At 38.0% G+C, this 21,258-nt stretch overlaps 1 pseudogene; it reads left to right on the top strand.

The window, feature by feature from the left end:
* The first annotated feature begins 4,207 nt into the window (after nt 1–4,207).
* Nucleotides 4,208–7,052, top strand: LOC146072277 (protocadherin gamma-B2 pseudogene; annotated as a pseudogene).
* The last annotated feature ends 14,206 nt before the right edge of the window (nt 7,053–21,258 follow it).

Below are 21,258 nucleotides of genomic sequence, written 5' to 3'. Positions count from 1 at the left end.
AGGCACCTGTCTAGGGTCCAGCAGGTCCAAAGGGGCCCCGTAAAGATATCCTGGCTGGCCAAAACATTCCCAGAGGAGAATTGCGCAACTGTCATGTGATGTCATGACATTTGATGTTCCTCCCGGGACTCCCAAAGTCCATTTGATGTCCTCTGATAGGATAAGAAATATGTTGATACCCCAAATGGTTCATCCAATGTATGTGGGTAGTCAGTTTACTTTAAATGTGACATTTGTATTAAGCCTACTTCCAAAAGACCTAGATCCTGATTCAGATTTGTATGCAATGCTGATGTTCATGCAGTAGAGTATTTATCAGTAGACTGTGCATGTGCCAAGGTACACTAAGGATAACGGCTGCATACAGCAGCAAAAATATAGTTCTATGGATTGTTTGAGGGAGGTGGTCCCCAAACCAGTCTAAAATCACATCTGATTCTAAGTAATTGTGTTTTAGGGGTATATTATGTGGTGTCATTAGGCGGGTGTCGCCCACACCTGGGTGTCACCCTTCAGGGATGACACCCTTCAGAGATGACACTAAAAAGAGCTGCATTGAAACACCACCCCCCGGTCCACACGACACCGCCCCCCCCGGCAATTTTTACCCATCCCCCCAGTGGCTGTGTCACACTCACAGTTCCGTAATTGGGGGCCAGGACCAGGAATTATGCTGCCGCGGTGAGGGAGCAGTGACAGGAGACTCACTGCTGGAGTCTCCCATCACTGCTCCCTCCCCGTGGCAGCTTGATTCCTGGACCCGGCCACTGCAGCGTGAGTGTGTCAGTAATTGCCGGTGATCAGGGCCGCTGACAGAGCGGTGGGTAAAGTTTACCCAGACCCGGCCTGTCAGGGGGGGGGGGAAGAGGCAATACCGGACACGGACGCACAACTTTTAAAAATGTATTTATTTGGGCGACAGGCCTGGAGCTGCAGCGATGGGAAGGTGAGCAGCCCTACGCTGGGTCTGAAGGACTAGGAGCTGTCATGTGCCTGACTGTGCAGTGGCAGCAGTCAGTCCACCACTGCTGCAGAGCTGTGCATATACTCTCACGAGATGATGATGATTTCATCATCTTGCGAGTCTGTGTCTGCAACAGTTGCAGCAGCCAGCTCTGTCCTGCTGGGGGATGCCGGGACTAAATGTTGTCTAATGCCCAAACTAATGGCATTAGACAATGCCATATCAATTTGTTGTTTGATCATCTTCATAGGGATGGATCGGATAGGGAGGTAGGTGTTCCCATCACCCAATTGCCTCTTCACCTCATGGTCAGGAAAGCAGGAAAGCAGGATTGGTATGTGCTCTATGTATATTTTAAGGTACTTGATGCTGATGATATATTTTTGGACTAGAGATTTGTTTTTTTACTGATTTCCGGTAGGTGTGTCCTGGAGGCTGTTTGGTGGATATAAGGGCTCACAATGCAACTAGAGGGTTATGCACTTTAGGAGGAGATAGTGGGGGCCTTGAAGAAGGTCTGGGGGCAGACCGAAATGTTGGCCCATGGCCCACTGTCATGCACATGGCACTTTAATATGGATTTGATTGATTAAAGAATGGCTTGTTAATGCAGAAGACCGGGAAGTGTCCTAATTTTTTCAAAAGGATATATATATATATACGGAGACTGGAGGAGCGGCACTCGTGGCTTAGATGTTGATAAATCAATAAACACACCGTGACACGGTAGTAGTGATCAACATTTCAAATAACTTTGTATTTTTCTTCAGGATCACCTGACCCTGAAGAAAAATACAAAGTTATTTGAAACGTTGATCACTACTACCGTGTCACGGTGTGTTTATTGATTTATCAACATCTAAGCCACGAGTGCCGCTCCTGCAGTCTCCGTATGTATCACCCTTGAGAGGGCACCGGCTGCAGCCAAAAAGCTGTCCCACGGGAGTGCCAGACCTCTGCTTCATATATATATATATATATATATATGTCAATGCAGTAACTGCCACTCAGTAAGCACCAATATGCTGTGGTCACATCCCCTCCAAATAAATGAATGAAATAAATTTATATGCTCAGCACTCACAGTGAATAGTTTAAATATACAGTATGGTCCAGTGCCTTCCAATATTGGTGTCCAATATAACTCTGCATGAAAGATCAGCAATTTGAGTCTTTGGTATAACTTTAAAACACCTTTAATTGCTTCAACGGTTTGGGTGTTAGCTGATGAAGGTGTAACTTGGAGTTCCAACATTTCATGTATATATGAGGGAAATGGGGTAGGGGGGTGCCATCATAAGTTTCTATACCGGGTGACACCAACCCTAGTGACGCCACTGGGTATATTTGTCTTTGTTTCATTTCTACAAATGTGGGTGACAATCAAAAATGTCTTCAATCTGTATACTGTAGAACAGGAAAGCAGGGGAAGTATTTAACACTTCTGAAAAGCTCTCTCCAGAGAAAGTGATACTTTAGCAAGAAGATAGTGATGAATGTTGTTTATTTCCCTCTTCCAAAATAGAAATAGAAACAGTGGAATTTTCATTGGAGATCAACAAATTAGTGGGAAATCCACAGCAATAGGGAATGTTTGCCTTCCTGATGACAGAGGAAACTGGTTGAAATAATCATCATTTGAGGCGCATAGCAGGAGATCACCAAGGATTGCAGGGTTGCCGGACGACTCCCCGACAGTCGGAATTCTGACAGTCATTACTCCGACGTCGGAATCTCGACTGCTCCCTCGTGGGGGTCCACGACCCCCATAGAGGGAGAATAAAATAGGTGGCGAGCGCAGCTCGCTACCATCCCCGCAAGGGGCTTAATTGCACTCCCCACGCTGTGCAGTCGGGAATCCGACATCTGACTAATGACTGTCGGAATCCCAACTGTCCGGCAAATATACCACACCCGGATCGCAGACGATTCAGTTGACAGTCTGGCAGCCTTTAGTAGAGAATCTTTAAAATGAAAATAGTGCATCTTCATCAGCGCATCCCTGGGGCCATTATCAAGTGCAGCCCTGGCCTTAGGAAATCTGTGAATGCGGTCAATAAATAGATCTGTGGATGAGGCAAGTGGTAAAAGCTTTTTAAACAATTCCACTGCAAAGTCGTGCAAACTAATATTTGACACAGTCACAGGAACTGTTAACTTGAAATTACTGTGACAGGATCTATCCTCTAGATCATGGGTCCTCAAACTGCGGCCCTCCAGATGTTGTGAAACTACAAACCCCAGCATGCCTTGCCACAGTTTTAACACTCCCCTATAGCAAAACTGTGGCAAGGCATGCTGGGATTTGTAGTTTCACAACATCTGGAGGACCGCAGTTTGAGGACCCATGCTCTAGATCTTTAACCTTTTCTTGTAAGGTATTTGACCTATGTCTGCTGATTGTCTGTGTGGATTGATCTAGTATTGGGTATTCAGGCCCTTTCTATTTAGAATATCTTTAATTTTTATTCAGAGCTATTTTGATCCTCTATATCTAGTTTTTCTATATTCTGTACCCATATTGTTGCTATTATCATACTAGGTATTTTCGTATCTGTTGACTATCTATATTAAATGTCTTTACTGAATTTTCTTCTGTGCGCTTCAATAAAAGAAATGTTATAAAAAAAGAATATGGGATGTTGCTATGGGCAACCAATCAGATTCTATTATTTTCTAGAAGGTGCTAAATTAATAGGAAGTATAATCTGATTGGTTGCTATGGGCAACATCTCATCTTCAATAATCATTTTAGTAAATTTAGCCCCTAGTGTATGAATATAGCATTATTGCTGACTGCAGATATCAGAGTTGTTATTAGGTTTAAATTGTAACTAAAATAATGATATTCGTGGCCAGGGACTGATTTATTGCTTGAAATGGAAAACTATTTTAAAAGTTGTTTGAAGAAAAATGTAAGAATAAAACTTTTTTTCTGCAAAAATAAAATGTATAAAAACTACTAATAACAGAAGTTATGTGTCGGCTTTATTAAAATGTTAAATTTGATTTGATACTTAATTTATTTCATTTCAATATTATTAATGTTCCATATTTGATTTGCCATTAAAGTTGGTCAAGCAGATAAAACATATAAACACAACAAAATGTAGTTTAGTTGCAACATCTCATTTCGAACGCTAAGTGTCACTATTGGACTGTGTATTAAAAAAGGTTTGCATTCAGTCTGGAAGTAGAATCCAAATGCATTTCACTACAGTCTCACAGTGCAGATCAGGAAAATAGCACTGCAACATCTCCACTGTACATCCTGCAATTTGGATTATCCTGATTTTCTTCATGAAATAACCTGCAATTCATGGATGTCTTCTCTTTTCATATATTGGATTTCTAAAATATCACAACAGTATATCGACTTCTGTCTAACAATGAATAATAATGCAAGACACAGAAGCACACAATGGACAAAGATAAGGCAAGTATTTTGCTTTTTTTTATTTCTTATCAATGATGTCTCTGGCCAGTTACAATACTCAATATCTGAAGAAATGAAGATGGGATCTGTAGTTGGCAATGTGGCAAAAGATATTGGATTGAATGTTAAGGATTTAGCATTTAGAAAATTCCAACTTATCTCTCAGGTGAAAAAAACAATATTTCAATATCAATATGGAAAATGGAGACTTATATGTGTCAGACAGAATTGATAGAGAGATATTATGTGAAGCTAAGCAGAACTGCTTTATAAATCTTGAAGCTGTCATTGAAAATCCTTTGAATTTTTACACAGTCACCATAGAGATACAGGATGTGAATGATAACGCACCTACTTTCTCTAAGAAACAGTTTGATATAGAAATTAGTGAGCATACCTCACCTGGGGCACGCTTTACCTTAAGTAATGCAAAAGATCCAGATCTAGGCACCAATTCAATACAAAGTTACACACTTATAGGTGATGATTGTTTCAGTTTAGGAGAAAAAGTTACTAGAGATGGAATTAAATATCCTGAAATTATCCTTGAGAATTCACTGGACAGAGAAAAGAAAAGTTTCTATGACTTAACTATAACTGCTACTGATGGAGGTAAGCCTCCAAAATCTGGCACTGCCATAATTAACATTGTTGTGCAAGATTTTAATGATAACTTTCCAATATTTACTCAAGACACCTATCACATAAGACTATATGAGAATGCTCCTCTTGGTTTTCTAGTAATTCGGTTGAATGCAACAGATGAAGATGAGGGTTCAAATGCCTTGATAGCTTATTCTTTTAGCCACATTCTTGAAAACGCCCAACAAATATTTAGTATCAACTCCTCAAATGGTGATATTAAGGTAAAAGGCCATTTGGACTATGAAGCATCAGATACTTATGAAATGACTGTTGAAGCAAAAGATGGTGGGAGTCATGTTGCTCTTTGCAAGGTATCAATACAAGTGATCGATGTAAATGATAATGCTCCTGAAATAACAATCACATCTCTTTCAGCAACACTTCCAGAGAACTCCCCACCTGGTACTCTCATAGCTTTGATAAATATCCGTGATCTGGATTCTGGGATAAATAGTGAGGTCATTTGTCAGATCTCTGACACACTGGATTTTCAATTAATGCCCTCCTCTAGTAGCTACTACAAACTAGTAACAGCCGCAAACATGGACCGAGAGAAGAAGTCAATGTATAACATTACAATTGAATGTATGGATAAAGGATCTCCTTCACTGTCCAGCAATAAAACCATTCAGTTGTCTATATCTGATGTGAATGACAATCCTCCTACATTTGAGAAAATGAGCTACATTGTCTACATTGTGGAAAATAATCAACCAGGGAACTCAGTACACAATTTCCATGCTTCAGATATCGATCATGATCAGAATGGTAAAATTACATACAGCATTCTAAAAAGCATGATAGAAAATATTCCAGTATCATCATACATCTCCATAAACTCAATCACTGGCGTTCTATATGCTCAGAGATCATTTGACTATGAACAATTGCGGGAATTTCAGTTCCAGGTGATGGCCAAAGACAGCGGATCTCCACCTCTAAGCAGCAATGTTACTGTGAGGATATGTATCGTTGATAAGAATGACAATGCTCCAAAAATTCTCTACCCATCCCCAGACACTGAGGGATCAGCTTTATTTGAATTTATTCCTCACACAGCTGAGAGGGGTTACCTAGTGACCAAAGTGATTGCAGTGGATGCTGACTCTGGACACAATGCCTGGCTCACGTTTCACTTATTGCAAGCTTCTGATTCATCAGTCTTTAGCATAGATCAACGTAACGGTGAAATTAGGATAGGAAGAGACCTTCAGGACATGGATTCTTTGAGACATAAAGTTGTGATTATGGTGAAAGACAATGGACATCCATCCTTTTCATCTACAGTTTCTTTAACACTGGTTATAGCAGAAAGTTTTCAGCAAGTTTTACCAGAGATAATACACAAACCTAGTGATTCAAATAAATCATCTAATATAACATTCTACCTGGTGGTTTCCATAGCCTTCATTTCATTTCTGTTCGTTGTGACAGTGATGGTTACAGTAATCTATAAATGCAGAAAATCAGATACTCAGACATCTTTTGGAAACATTAGTAGAGATGTGTACCCGCAGTTCACCCTGGGATGTCCTTCTGAGATCAGTGATGGAAGCTTACCTTTCCCATTCTCCTATGATGTGTGTGTGACCCTCGACTCAAAGCAGAATGAAATTGCCTATCTGAAACCAGCGCAGAATGTCCCCACAGACAATCTCATTGACACAGATGATACAGCAGCTGAAAGTGATACTTTAAAAAATGATTTGCCTACTAGGTAGATTGTACAGGTATTTTAAAGTGCCATTTAATGTATATACTGTATTGTAATCACTATTTTTTTAGTTACCATTTTTAAATACAGAAAATCTGTAATATATAGCTACTCAATGGAATTCATACATTTAAGTTTCTATAGGTAATCACCAATGTTTCCTAAACTCAGTTCTCAAGCACCCCTAACAGTTCAGGTTTGCAATGTCACCCAACAGCTACACTGTATATCACCAGATTTAAAAACACCAAAGGTGACCTAGAAAACATGAACTTTTACGGGTACCTTGTTTGTAGTTAAATAATATCTAAAACACACAATTTTATTGAAAAACTGCAGCTTTTTAGTGTAGTGCTATAAATTCTAGTTTTTAGTATTTAACTTCCGTAACTTTTTTGTTATGTTTGATTGATAATGCTTAATGTACTGTATACTGTCAATTATACATTTTCTAAAATGATAGAGTGAATGAATGAGTCACATCTTTGTTTTCATTATTTGCATTCATTTGACAAGGAGAAAAAGTTGAATTGTCAGATTTTTTGTTAAGCTTTAAACATGAAAAAGTTGAATTGTCAGATTTTTGTTAAGCTTTAAACATGAACAATTTGACTATCAGTATGGTATATGAAACTAGTAATTTGGAAATGAGTCTCTTCTGTCTATATCATTTTTTAAGTATTGAAATTTAAATATGAAAAATACAAATTAATATAAAACTTGTATAGTAAAAACTCTAAAACCCAGCTGATTGCAATCAGTAAATTAATTGGTTAAGAAAAATACAATCAGTAAATGAATTGGTTAAGAAAAATACAGCTGAGACAATTCAAATGAATAAAACAGATTTGTACTATAAGGTTTGTTTTACATGAGCAAAGAGAAAGTATTCAAAAGGTTATAAATTAACATTAAAGAAGCAAAGCAAAAAATAGGCAATTAAACTAGAAAAGCTACTTTTTTACACATATTTTATTATGGAAATGTAGAACTGTAGGAATACAGCATATCAACAAAAATACAGACTATGAAAAGCTTTATTTTTATTTTTAAAAGGCCCTTTTACACTGCACGTTGTTATTTGTGATATGTGAAAGGGGTATAAGTAGAAGATTGGATATGTTTTTGATGCCATTTTTTATTTTTTGCTCATTGAAAGTGTAGATTGTAATACATTTATAATTGAGTAAAATGTATTATTATTTATTCTTGTACAGTATTTTCTTTTTAGATGATATTGTTATCAGATCTCCAAACACCAGTTTGAAAGTATCTCCAATAGTCTCCTTTGATATTCTGAAGCCAATAGCTCTCTATAAAACAAAACAATAGTGAACCATTGATTAATAATGCTTAGTAGTCATTAAGGAGGGTATTCAATCTTGGATTCAGCTGTCGGAACGCCCGTTTTCACTGGGTTCGACAGTTTTTTGACAGGCGAAATTCAATGTTCCGCCTGTCAATCAGCTGAAAGGGGGTGTGTCGGCAACAGCGGCCGTGTATTGTCGCAATACAGCCTTGACAATCCAAGGCCGTGTTCAACAAAACAGATCTGAATGGTTTGAAAGTTGGATGTTTTGTAGAGTTTTGCCTTCAATGCTGTTGGAAACGGTAGAATTGCTAAGTTCTTATTAATACTGTTCTCAAAAGCACAGAACTTTATATACAGATAGAGCCATCGTCATCGAGCCCTTTAATAGGATTAAGTGAGCCAGAGCTATCGGACTTAATCCTATGCTAATCCCCTACTGTATTTTCTATGTATTGTATTGCAGCTGAGAACAATAGGCCTTGGCTCACCAGAGCTATCCGGAGAAGGTTAGTTGAAGAAGGCTCCTTCTGTACTGTATGATGTGATTTCCACAGATTTAAATTGAGATCATATTTTATAATAATAATAATAGTACACAGAAGTTGTTCAGAATTTTGTATCTTGTTAAAAGTAAAAAGTAATAAATATACATAGGATATTAGCCTTTGAGGAAAGTTGTGCCCAGTTGTTTCCATATTATTGCTCCTTATGATTTAAAAACATGACTGAAGTCACATGACTTACATATGTTCCACCATCGTTTGCACTGTGCACTGATTTATGCCGCATATTTATATTATGTGACATAAATATTAAAATGAGCTATTGCGAAAACTTTTAAACCCATGCATTAGCAAACACAGCCCACTCTGCTGTGAAAGGAAGAGTGATCCACTGCATTATGCTTTACCTGTAACCAAAATCTTTTACTCAAAGAAAAATACACCAAAATAATTGTATGAATACGCATTGTATATGTGTTGTCATACTTCTGTGCTGAAACAAATAACTTTTCATGGCACGCTATGTCCCATCAGACTCTGCTGGGGCCAGGCATCTTTTTTTTTTACAAAACAATGGGCCTGATTCAGACCTGTGCGCTAGTCTTCATATGTTTACAGCACAGTGAACAGGTAAACAAAGCCCACCCCCCCCACCGAACAAATCCCTTCGGTAACATGCGAGGGGATGTGTACTGTAACACATCCCCTCGTATACGGCAGCAAGGTGGAGAAATCAATTCATGGTCTCTCACCATTGAATGATTTTTCCAGCCTTCGGTCTGAAAAGTATATTTACTTTTCAGATGGCCACTGTAGTCCGAATTCGAGACGATCGCTGATGTCATGTGATGTCATGTGTCATGTGACCTGGCAATGCAGGCATCGCCACATCTGTGGCGCCAAAGGAATGCCCAGGAATTTTATGGGGACACCCATAAAGTGCTGGGCATTCCCCTGTTGTAGCCCCCTGCCTGCCCCCCCTTTCCACACAGTGCGACTGCCTTGGTGAGTGTGATACTCAATGAAGGCATCAGCACAGGGGGTTTTCACATGCGCATATTCATGTATGCGCATGCACAGACCCCCACCATTGAAAATGGGGTCGAATTCAAACCCAAACAAAGGGTTCTGAAACAGCCCCAATGTTTCTAGGTTGCACCAGGAGACTGCTGATTGATTTGAAATGAGACACCTGTGTGGGACTTACTTTCAGGGCAGTACGGACGGTGTAGGTGTAACGGTTGGCATTACTGCCTCACAGCACTGAGGTCATGGGTTCAATTCCCAACATGGCCCTAACTGTGCGGAGTTTGTGCATTCTCCTCCGGGTACTCTGGTTTCGTCCCACATCCCAAAAATATTTTGGTAGGTTAAGTGGATTCCAACAAATTAACCCTGGAATGTCTGTGTGTGTACATGTTGTAGGGAGTATAGATTGTAAGCTCCACTGGGGCAGGGACTGATGTGAATGTTCAAAATATTCTCTTTAAAGCAATGTGGAATATGTGTGCGCTATATAAGCAAGATTGAACAGCAATTGGAGAAAGTTAATGAGCAGAAGAAGGAGTTATATGAAAAGTGCAATGTGCACTATATTAGCTCACCCTGTGACTTTTAACCTATAGTTGTGTAACCTATATTAAGGCCATTACTAACTATATCAATGTGTGGGATGTGCGGACCGATAACTACCAATAGTAATATTGGTTAGCAGTTGTCTCTCCCCCACCCTCCACAGCTATCAATCTAAGTGTCCTAATTATTATAGTGTAATTGTAATGGAAATAATGGAGTCCGTCTGCGGGGACTCCTTACAGAAACCAGGACTGGAGTTTATAAAGTAGAATTTGTCATAAATAAAGTTCAAATTTCCCATGAAGCAATGTGGAGGTTAAGTAGTGCGGCCAGTGCTACAGACACCGGATGTCTCACCAGGCATTCCAGGTAATCCAGAAAGGGACGGGGGAGGCCCTGCTTATTTTGTCAGTCCTGGGCCCCACAATTTCTGATGACAGCCCTGATTTTATTATAGCTTACAGTACTAGCTGGGAAATCATTGTGTGTGTTGAAGACTAGAACATGAAGTACACCTGCAGTCTTTATTTTGTTATATTGTGCTCACTTATAACACCATTCAATTAATTTGAGCAGCATCCCACTGTATTCTAACATGGTCTTAGACATTTGTATGAAGTATGTAGACACTGTTACCACAACATTGACATGTAACAATTCTGTGCCCACTGACTGTGGCACTGTGTGGCTGGGATCAATCTCCCCTGCTGTTTTAAATAGTCCTGTTTAAATTGTAGTGCTACACTGTCTAATCTTGACTGTGGTTACCTTGATGTTGGTGGACCAGATGGTTTTCCACCAGCTATGGTAAACTGCACAGTTCTGCTAGGCTGTCAGATAGCAGCTCAGTGCAGGCTTCGGCTCTTCTGAAAACTGTTTTGCTGCAAAAGTTCAAACCACTGATGGTAAAACTGTTGATGGTGCCATATAAAATAGTTTTCATCCATTGATGGTTTACACCATAATCTCCACTGATGGTATACTAAAATGGTGGCTATGCCAATGACCATTAGTTTGTAATCTCCATATGAAAATGTATAGTGTAATTCAGAAGGAACGAAGATCGGCCAGGATTCCGACTGTCGGAACGTCCCAACAGTTGGAATCCTGGATTGAATACCCCCCTTTATGTTCTAAGAATATTCTTTCCAATATGGTATTGTAGAATTTCCAGGTAATAGCTAAAGACAGTGGATCTCCTCCTCTAAGCAGAACACCATGAGGATATATAATATAACAATGAGGGATCATCATTATTTGAATGTATTCCTTACATTGCTGAGAAAGGGTATCTAGTGACAAAAGTGATTGCAGTGGATGCTGACTCTGGGCACAAAGCCTGGCACTCCTATCTAGTTTTTTTTTAAACTTTGGTTGTGGACAAACGTTTTCAGCAAGTTCTTCTAGAGATAATCAGGGCCGGTGCAAGGCACCGGAGCGCCCAAGGCGAGTCGGGGTGGGGGCGCCCCGGTGCCGGGGGGGGGTGTACCTGTCCTGCGGCTGTGTATATAAAGCTTGCGGCGGCAGCGGGGGGTCCCACTCCCTGCAGTCAAGAAATAACGAGCGGTATCCGCCTGGCTACGCGGAAGCGCTTCTGTTGTGAAAACACTGGCCGCACGGCGCACGCTGATTGGCTGAATCTCCGCCAATCAGCGTGCGGCCAGTGTTTCCACAACAGAAGCGCTTCCGCGTAGCCAGGCGGATACTGCTCGTTATTTCTTGACTGCAGGGACCCCCCGCTGCCGCCGACGCAAGCTTTATATACACAGCCGCAGAACAGGTACCCCCGCGGCACGGGGGGGGGGGGGGAGAAATGCCGCCCTCCAGTGGCCGGCGCCCTAGGCAAATGCCTAGATTTGGCTAGTGGTGGCGCCGGCCCTGGAGATAATACACAAACCTAGTGATTCAAAAAGATCATCTAATATAACATTCTACCTGGTGATTTCATTTGTATTTATTGTCACAGTGATGCTTACAGTAATCATTAAATGCATAAAATAATATACTCAAACATTTTTCAGAAATGTCAGTAGAGAGATGTATCCTCAGTTTACCATGCGATGACTTTATGAGATCAGTGATGACAGTTTACCTTTCCCATTCTCCTTTGATGTGTGTGAGACCCTCAACTCAAAGCAAAAATTTAAACCAGTCCAGAATGTACCCACAGACAATCGAATTGACACAAATTATACAGCAGCTGTAAGTGAATCTTCAATGAATGTGCCTACTATTTTTTTAAATTTTAAATCTTTCTATAAAATCTAGTTACCCATTGTAACACATGAATATATCTATCTATAGGTATCTATAACTGTAACATATATGTGTGTGTGAGCAGTATGTACTGTATGTGCATACTGTATATAGAAATAGAGGATAATGACAGAAACCAAAAAGGTGTCTGTCACTTTAAGAAGCGCAGTCCTGTTCAGTAAATTAAATGTCCATACTGATTATATACAAAAAAATAACATTTATTAAAAACATACATAAAATAATTCATATACAATATATATACCAATTGTGCACACTATTCAGACCAACAAGACATACAACATATAACATATAAAAGATTGCGGCTTTTAGACAACAATATATGAGGCTGTATAATGTGCTTTTTGGATGAATGGAATAAGGGTCAGTCTCTCAAAACTTTTACCATATCTGTAATCTGGAAATCTTTAAATTGGAAGTGTTGCGTTTGCTGAGACCACCCAATTGGGTATTTGTAATCCAGACACGCGCTGTGTAGCTTGTAAATGCAGGACCAGCACAGTGGGGCTCACACAAAAATGCAAGGCTGAGGCCTTTTGCTCTGCTGGGCGGCTTCCTCAGTCACTGAGACTGAGGAAGCCGCCCAGCAGAGCAAAAGGCGGAGGCTTAAAGTGACAGACACCTTTTTGGATTTTGTCATTATCCTCTATTTCTATTTCTGAAAGGGCACACACCCTAGATAAGAAGTAGCAAATCCTGCACAGTCAAAAAAGGTGTAATTTGAGATTGCTTACTACATTTTCTTTGGTCTGCATATATGCATAGATTATAAATTAATTATTGAAGGTTAAGATCTAGAACGATTAGCCCTTCTGAGTGAACCTAGGGCCACCACTCTTTCTTTTCATACTATATATAGTTGTTGCTGAAAAATAATACTTAAATCTTAGCTTTATGGAGTCTGCCCACAGTAGCTGCTATTTTTCACCAATAAAGGTGCAGTGTCCTCTGTGTAGGGCATCATTTCACTGCTGAAATAAGCTGTGCATGGCAGGTGTCCCGGCAGCTCACATGGTCATGATTTCCAAACCTTTTCCCTCAGAGTCTCATGATGACACAATTGTACTGTAAGTGCAATTGTGAGGAAATGATATGATGTCGTAATTATATATTTCATTATGTACTACTTGTAATGAATTGCCGTTCTAAAATATAGTCATGTAATATAACCGAAGTGCACATTTCAGTATACCTAATCTACTATTTTCAGAATGTAACAAAATGTCAGTGGTACTGTATGTTGTTTAAATCTCCCTTTTGTTTTGTTTTTGCATATCGAACATTGGGTGGAATTGTAGAAATATGCAATAATCTTGTCAGGGTGACTCCATAAACGTGTAAATATGTACCTTTTTATTTTACTTCTCAGTTGTACTAATGCTCTTTGGGCGGTATTCAATCCCGGATGCTATTTCCACTGGCAGTAACAGCGGCCAATGCCTATTCAATGCTGCCTTTACCGACAGCATTGAAGGAATATTCCGACCAAACAGATCCGACTTGTTTTAAACACAGATCTGATTTGTTGGAAGCGGACACGGATTGTCAAATTCACTGCTGTTTTCTGACACTCGACAGTCAGTATAATATTAAATACTGACTGTTGTGTTTCTGTCAGAAGGAACGAAGATCGGCCAGGATTCCGACTGTCGGAACGTCCCAACAGTTGGAATCCTGGTTTGAATACCCCCCTTTATGTTCTAAGAATATTCTTTCCAATATGGTATTGTAGAATTTCCCTAGCCCAACTGAAATGAAGTTGTCTATTTTCTTTAATCATTTTTCATGGTCTGTATATTATAAATATTTATTTCCAGTTATGTACACTATTTAATTACAAATATTTAGATTTGATCTATTATTAATCTTTTTATTTAGCATATTTAAAAACAGGGATGTTTATTAAGATTATTGCACAATGCTAATTAGTGTTCTTTAAGAGGAGATGAAAGCTTTTGAGTAAGCTCAAAATTCAGTTTACTAAGGTCAATTTGACAGCCTACTGTACAACAGTGTCCTTGCATTTGGGGCTGGTTTATTACTGGAACAAGCTACATTAAATATGTAAAGAATGCTAAAACTGAATTTAAAAACTCATCATTTAATCAGACACATTTCCAGAACTTTCAAAGCAAGTGAGCCTGATTTAGAGCTACGAGCAAATTTTATAATTGTGCAAAACACTAAAAAAGGTGTAATTTGCCCCTGAAATAAACTATATTGCAATTCAAAAAATGCATACAAAAGTGAAGCTCTACTGAGGCCTTTTTTTACACTGACATCTACAATAAAAATAGGACACACCTTCCTAACTATAAAACTCTCAATATTTAGCATTTCTACCACTTGCAGAGGAACGTGATTTTATTGAGATACAGATCTTACCTATTTTGCACTTTTTCTATTCACTCCTAACTGTGAATTAGATCAACATTGTCAAATGTCAACCACTCTAAGGTAACTTGTAAGCTTAGAGTCGTTGACATTTGACAATTTTGATTAAAAGAGTGGTACAGTATGCACAATATATTGATATTGGCCATATATTTGCTAGACACTTTGTAGCTTTGGACCACCTATGGTTGGCCAAAATGATCAAGGAAGAAGAAATTTTCATATCTATACTTACTGTAGGCTTACTATATTATCCCTTTTTCTATCTATAAATAAAACATTTTATAGGATGGAGACTGCAAGTTAATGATTTTAAATTGATTTAACACATAAGAAACAGATATTCTGTAGCTTCACTTGTTGAGCAATTACATTTAAGTGTTTGAAATGCTACCCTGTAACTGCAGTGCTAAATGTAAAATTAAAATAATTTACTATTTAAAAACAGATTGTAGAGTTTTGTTTATATTTCAAACTATGTAGAATTGTCTTTAAATACAATGAAAAATATAGCATTTTCAGCCAATTATTACTCAATTTCAAAGACAGAAAATCAGTTAATACATTTCTGTAACAAATACAGTAACTTGCAGTATGTTAACAAATGAGTAATCTAAATAACACACAATTGTAAAGTGATAAAGTGGAGAGTGATAAACAGCCAGCCAATCAGCTACTACTTGTTATGCTACAGGCTGGGTTTGAAAAATGACAGGTCGGAGCTGATTGGCTGGTTGTTTATCACTCTCCACTTTATAACTTTTTGAAGCTTGATACATCTGGCCCTATATAAAAAAAAACCTCAAATGAACTCTTCATCTAATGTACAAGTTGGTTTCTAAAGCTGTGTACACATGGGGGCGATTTCAGCACATATCACTTGCAATATGGTCGCTGAGCACCAGCGACCTGCGATTTCTAGTCAAAATTAGCCATTTTTCAGCCAAAATCGCTGGTCGCTAATGAAAAAAGTACACCGAACAATACATTGAGCAATATATTGCTGAGAGATATTAACAGTACACTGAGCAATATAATGCTGAGCGATTTTAAGGCAAAATTGCTTAACGACCATATCGCACCTTGTGTACACAGCTTAAGAAAAGTGGAAACATCATATGTTATTTCAATATATGTCTTTAAAATTAAAAGCAATATCTATTTTTATTAAACTCTAATTCACTAAAATACAAATAAAAACAGTATAATATTTAAAGGTTTAAAAAAGAGGGGGAAATAATAAAATACTGAAATTTTGCAAGTGTGTTTGATGTGGAATTTTTCTCCATATTTGACTTAAGTTTAAAGCTTTATAACTAAACAAAAATAGGAAAGCTATTCTTCCCCAAACTAAAATTAATTTGACTTATCAGACACATACACTAATAAAATATTTCTAATGTTGGAAATAATGAAAATTATTTTTTTCCCCCGAAAATATAAATTGAATGAATACGTAGTTATTCGTAGTACAGATGTTGTATACATGCTTTTATAACATTTTGCAAGTCTGCATGATGTGCTACTAATTGTTCAATGTATGAATGAAAGATCTCCGTCTCTGTAGTCCTTCTTCAGCACAAATTCCCTGAAAAATGGAAAGCAGGCTTTTTTTCTGGTGATCTGTACATGTGCAGTAAAGCAATATCACTGTAAAAATGTCCACCACAACATTTTCTCAAAAATGAGCTCTGCCACTGCACAGTCTATTGCTTGTACTGCCCTCTAGTGAAAAATGGGCACATGAACTTCAAATGAGCTGTCTCCTTGTTACATATACCCTCAATAGAATTTGAGAGATATATATAGTAATTCTTAAACTTTCAGATGATGTCTAATGTCCTCATAAGAATTTAATACAAGGGAACTTCACTGTTTACAGATATTTCTTTTTGGTGGGATTCAGGTGACTTGAGTTTAATTTCTAAAACACTATTATGTTATATTTTAGGGTAGAGATATTGCAAGCTTTCAAATATTATATATTTTATGAATGGGTGCAACTAGTACATTCATTCTTTATCCATATCTGCAAACATTTTATTTAAGAGGCATTTAAAAAAATTAGTTTGTCAATTTTATTTTGTATTGTAACAATGCACTTGTGCAATATAATTATGAGCATATATAAGAATGTCCAGGGTGGAGCACACCACACTCTCAGCAGCCATAATTATACTTTATGGGCCCCATACATCAGCAATCACAATTTATGGATTTCCAGATCCAGGGATTTTTTAGCCAGATAAATGGATTTTACAATCTATCTGACTTTGCCCACACATTACAGATTTTTTTCAGTGATCGGCAGATTTTTCCATCTAAAGATTGCATCTTCATATCTGGAAATTGCCCAATCGATTGCTGTTCATAATGTAAATATATGAAGAAGACGAATTGGGAATGCCCACACATATAAAAAAGATCTGCAGATAATACCAGATTATTAAACATGTTTAAAAACCTGATTAAGCAATCGATTGGCGATTTTGATTGGGATTGCCAAAAGGGGGAGTCCACACATCTAAAATTAATTGTGGCAATCATCTCCATATCTGAAAATTGTCACAATTAATTGCTGATGTATAGGGCCCTTAACTCTCCGTAGTCCCTTATTGACTGGCACTGCAGAACAGCCATTTTCCCAGTGATTTGCACTATGGCAAAAGAGAAGTCATTGGAATTGTGGGAAGGGCACCATGTTTCACAGCAGACTCTGGCACAAAACCTCTAAATATAGTGTTATGATTTGCATATTGCATACTGACCTTTTTCTTAAATATGTATCTCTTAAGAGAGCTTCTGCTTCATATAATTCCTAATGACAGAGTTTTGAAGGATGCCTAGTTGTCTTTTCTAGATTTCAGTTAATTAAGACTGTTCTTAGTAGCTACAGTATATCTATTTTAGTTGATGAAACTGCATATACTGTAGGGAAACAATTTGTTGATTGTCTTCAGCACACATATGTTTGGTTTAGCAATTTGTTGTCTGATTCAATGAATACAGTATATAGATTCGTTTTTATGTGATAGAAATAATAACATTAGCTATTGGGCAAGCTTGATGTTATTCCATAACTAGCGAATAAGACACATATATGATATATGTCATTATTCACAACTTTTCTTAAATCGTTTTTACAAAATATTAACATTTAATGTAAGTCAGATATGGACACATTTCTGTATACTTGAGCCCATCTTTTTAAAAATAAACAAATTGCTTGAAGAATATTGCTTTAATCTGATTTGTTTTTTTACCTTTGCTTAGGACATTGATTGCAATTTTAGAAGTGTGTAATATATTTGTCAAAGAACATCCAGAAACATTGTAAACATGTTCTCAATTGTGAAACACCCATACAATAACAAGTAAGCAATGGTATGGGTGCACTAGAAGTCGTATGATAACAAAATATAACTTTTATTACTCTTCATAAAATTTGTGAAATATTAAAATACAGTAAGTGAAAAAAAGAATGAAAAAGTATATTTAAATGTAGGTGGCCAGTGCCTACATTTTATTACTGTATGTTTTTAGATCCTGTTTAGTTAAACACTTTGTCGCTCTTGTTTGTTCTGGCTAGAGTTAATAGAGATCTGTGAGTGTGCTGATTTGTGTCAAAAATGTTTTTGATGTTTGTTTTTGCTTCACAGGTATTTGAAAGTAACATTCAATACTGTATATATCTTATTAATGATAATTCTTTTCAATATGATTTTTTTTTTAATTAAAGTTAGTTACCCACTGAAATGTGTATGTAGGTATATGTATATATGGATGCATAATCATACAAAAATTTGCATGTGTGTCTACAGTATCTTAATTTATATTGTAGTTTCCAATTAAATATTTACCAAGATCTGTCAATGATAGCAGTCTTTTAAACTGCAATTATGGAGTACATAGTTATTTAAGATGGAGAGTGCTGGTCTTTAAAATATAATTTTGTATTTATCAAGTTGTGCATATTGACACCAGGGATCCAAGTGTTAAATTTGTAAGTTTTGCTTGCTACTATAGTTAAGAAACTTTAAATATACTTTCCCTTTTACATTGAAGGATACATTACATACAGTATATCTTATTATAAGACACAATAATAAGTATAGCAATTTGTGTGTCTGAAACTCTCTCCATATTTAAATACGTTTTGTTTCAGTCAATAGACTAAACAATGAAAAATAAATCTGCACTATGGAATATATATTTGGTGTTATGTGATAAACACTAAATTCAGAGACAGTTATATGTGTAGGCTAACTAGGCAAATGCCTAGGGCATTTGTAATGCCTATGGGCATTCATTCCAAGGGAAGCCAATGGCATCCGTGTCAATTTTCCCTTTATCTCATATGTTATTTTTAAATTACGAAACACACTTTTTACTGAAGAACTGACTCTGTGCAGTACGATGATGACAATGGCTGATTATTAATTTTTAAGTATGCAACTGTTAAATAGTTCAATATATAATTATAATGGTAGGTTTTTTTAAATGGCACAGCTGTACTTCCTAGAGTTAGCTTTGTGCTTTTTACATGAGTTTTTATCATTGGCGATTTGGCTCATTTTATACAGTATAATTCCTTGTGGTAAATTAGGTACAGGAGATACAATTGTGTCCAATTCTTCTCAAAAGATGGCCATACACTTGGATGGTGGGCCTGATCCAGGTGTTTTTTTTAATGGCAAAGGTGAGGAGAGGCCAATGTATCACATCAACTCCCCCTGCAGCTCCGTGGGAGTCCTTTTACATGCGATAAATCACATGTGATTTATCGCATGTGAAAAATGGTACATCAAGAGCCAAATCCGATGTGAGGTCCTGGGAAGCCACCAGGGAAGTTCAAGGGAGATCATGCCCGACTAGTGGCTCAGGCAAGTCCTACAAAATTATGAGGGCCTTCAATGTTGCTCTTTTATGAGACAAGTAAGGTAGGTTCAGGTTGTGAAGTAAAGTGTCTATATTCTGTACAATGATTTGGCCTGCAATTTATGTTATATTAGGGAAATATTAAAATAAGGTATACAAAAATAGTTTACAATATTTTACAATTAAAGGTGTTGTGCCATTTTTGAGGCATACTGTTGTTCACTAGTAAAAAGATGCAGGTATGAAAGGAATTTTGATCTACTTTAGAGTTTATTCAGCAAGGTACTTGTGAGTTATCTGGACGCCCGATTTTTTGATTGTATGCCTTAAGTTAAGGCATACAATCAGATGCGATGCGATGCGATATCGCATCGCATCGCATCGCATCGCATGCGACCATCGGATGCGATGACCCGATTTTTCCATAGGAATCAATGTTAAAATGATTCCTATGGAAAAAGGGGTCCTTTTCATACCCCTACTATCCAAGTGGGCATGGAGTTGGATATAAACCTGTGGCGAGCGTAGCGAGCCACCGAGCCCGAAGCGTGGCGAGCGAAGCGAGCCCCGCGAGGGGACGGTATTCCGTGTCCCCTCGCGGGGCTCGCTACGCTCGCCACGCTTCGGGCTCGGTGGCTCGCTACGCTCGCCACAGGTTTATATCCAACTCCATGCCCACTTGGATAGTAGGGGTATGAAAAGGACCCCTTTTTCCCATTGAATTCCATGTTAAAATGGACTCAGTCCATTTTAACATTGATTCCTATGGAAAAATCGGGTCATCGCATCGCATCGCATCGCATCGCATCCGATGGTCGCATGCGATGCGATGCGATGTGCCCGATCCGACCCGATTTAGAAATCGGGCGTCCGGATAACTCACAAGTACCTTCAGCAATATATTGGTATTCAAGACAAAGGAATTGCACATTTCAGTATACCTATGGCAATGTTTCTTAAAATGATAAAACCATAGGAAATCAAACAAAAACGTTGGAAGGACTTGTAGAACTAAAAAATAATCTTTTGAGTATAACTTCAAACATACTGTAATCATGTAGATATTACTGTGTGCTTATCAGTGGTGCTGTAAGCAACACTCTGTCAAGTGATAGCATAATGGATTACAAAGAGAGCATACTGTGTAATATATTAATTCTGGTACATTGCTGTCAATGGTGTATATTATATCACAGCAAAGGGCAGTGAGGGGGAGGGGTGTTTTATTATGACACAGGCTTTAGAAAGAGGCCTCAGTCAACTGTTGGTGGGTACATTGGGCCTTATTCTAGTTCACTCTTTCTGATAAAATCCTTCTTAGATGGACAAAACCATGTGCACTGCAGGTGGGGCAGATGTTACTTGTGCAGATAGAATTAGATTTGGGTGGGGTTGTACTTCAAAGTGAGATCTATATTGCAGTGTAAAAAAAGCAGCCAGTATTTACCCCGCACAGGAACAAAATAACTCACCCAAATCTAATTCTCTCTGCACATTTTACATCTGCCCCCCCTGCAGTGCACATGGTTTTGTCCATCTAAGAAGGATTTTGTCAGAAAG

The sequence above is a fragment of the Crinia signifera genome, chromosome 4 (genome assembly GCF_055691185.1).
Source record: "Crinia signifera chromosome 4, ASM5569118v1, whole genome shotgun sequence".
Classification (NCBI taxonomy): Eukaryota; Metazoa; Chordata; class Amphibia; order Anura; family Myobatrachidae; genus Crinia; species Crinia signifera.
This window is presented reverse-complemented; position numbering and strand designations above follow the sequence as displayed.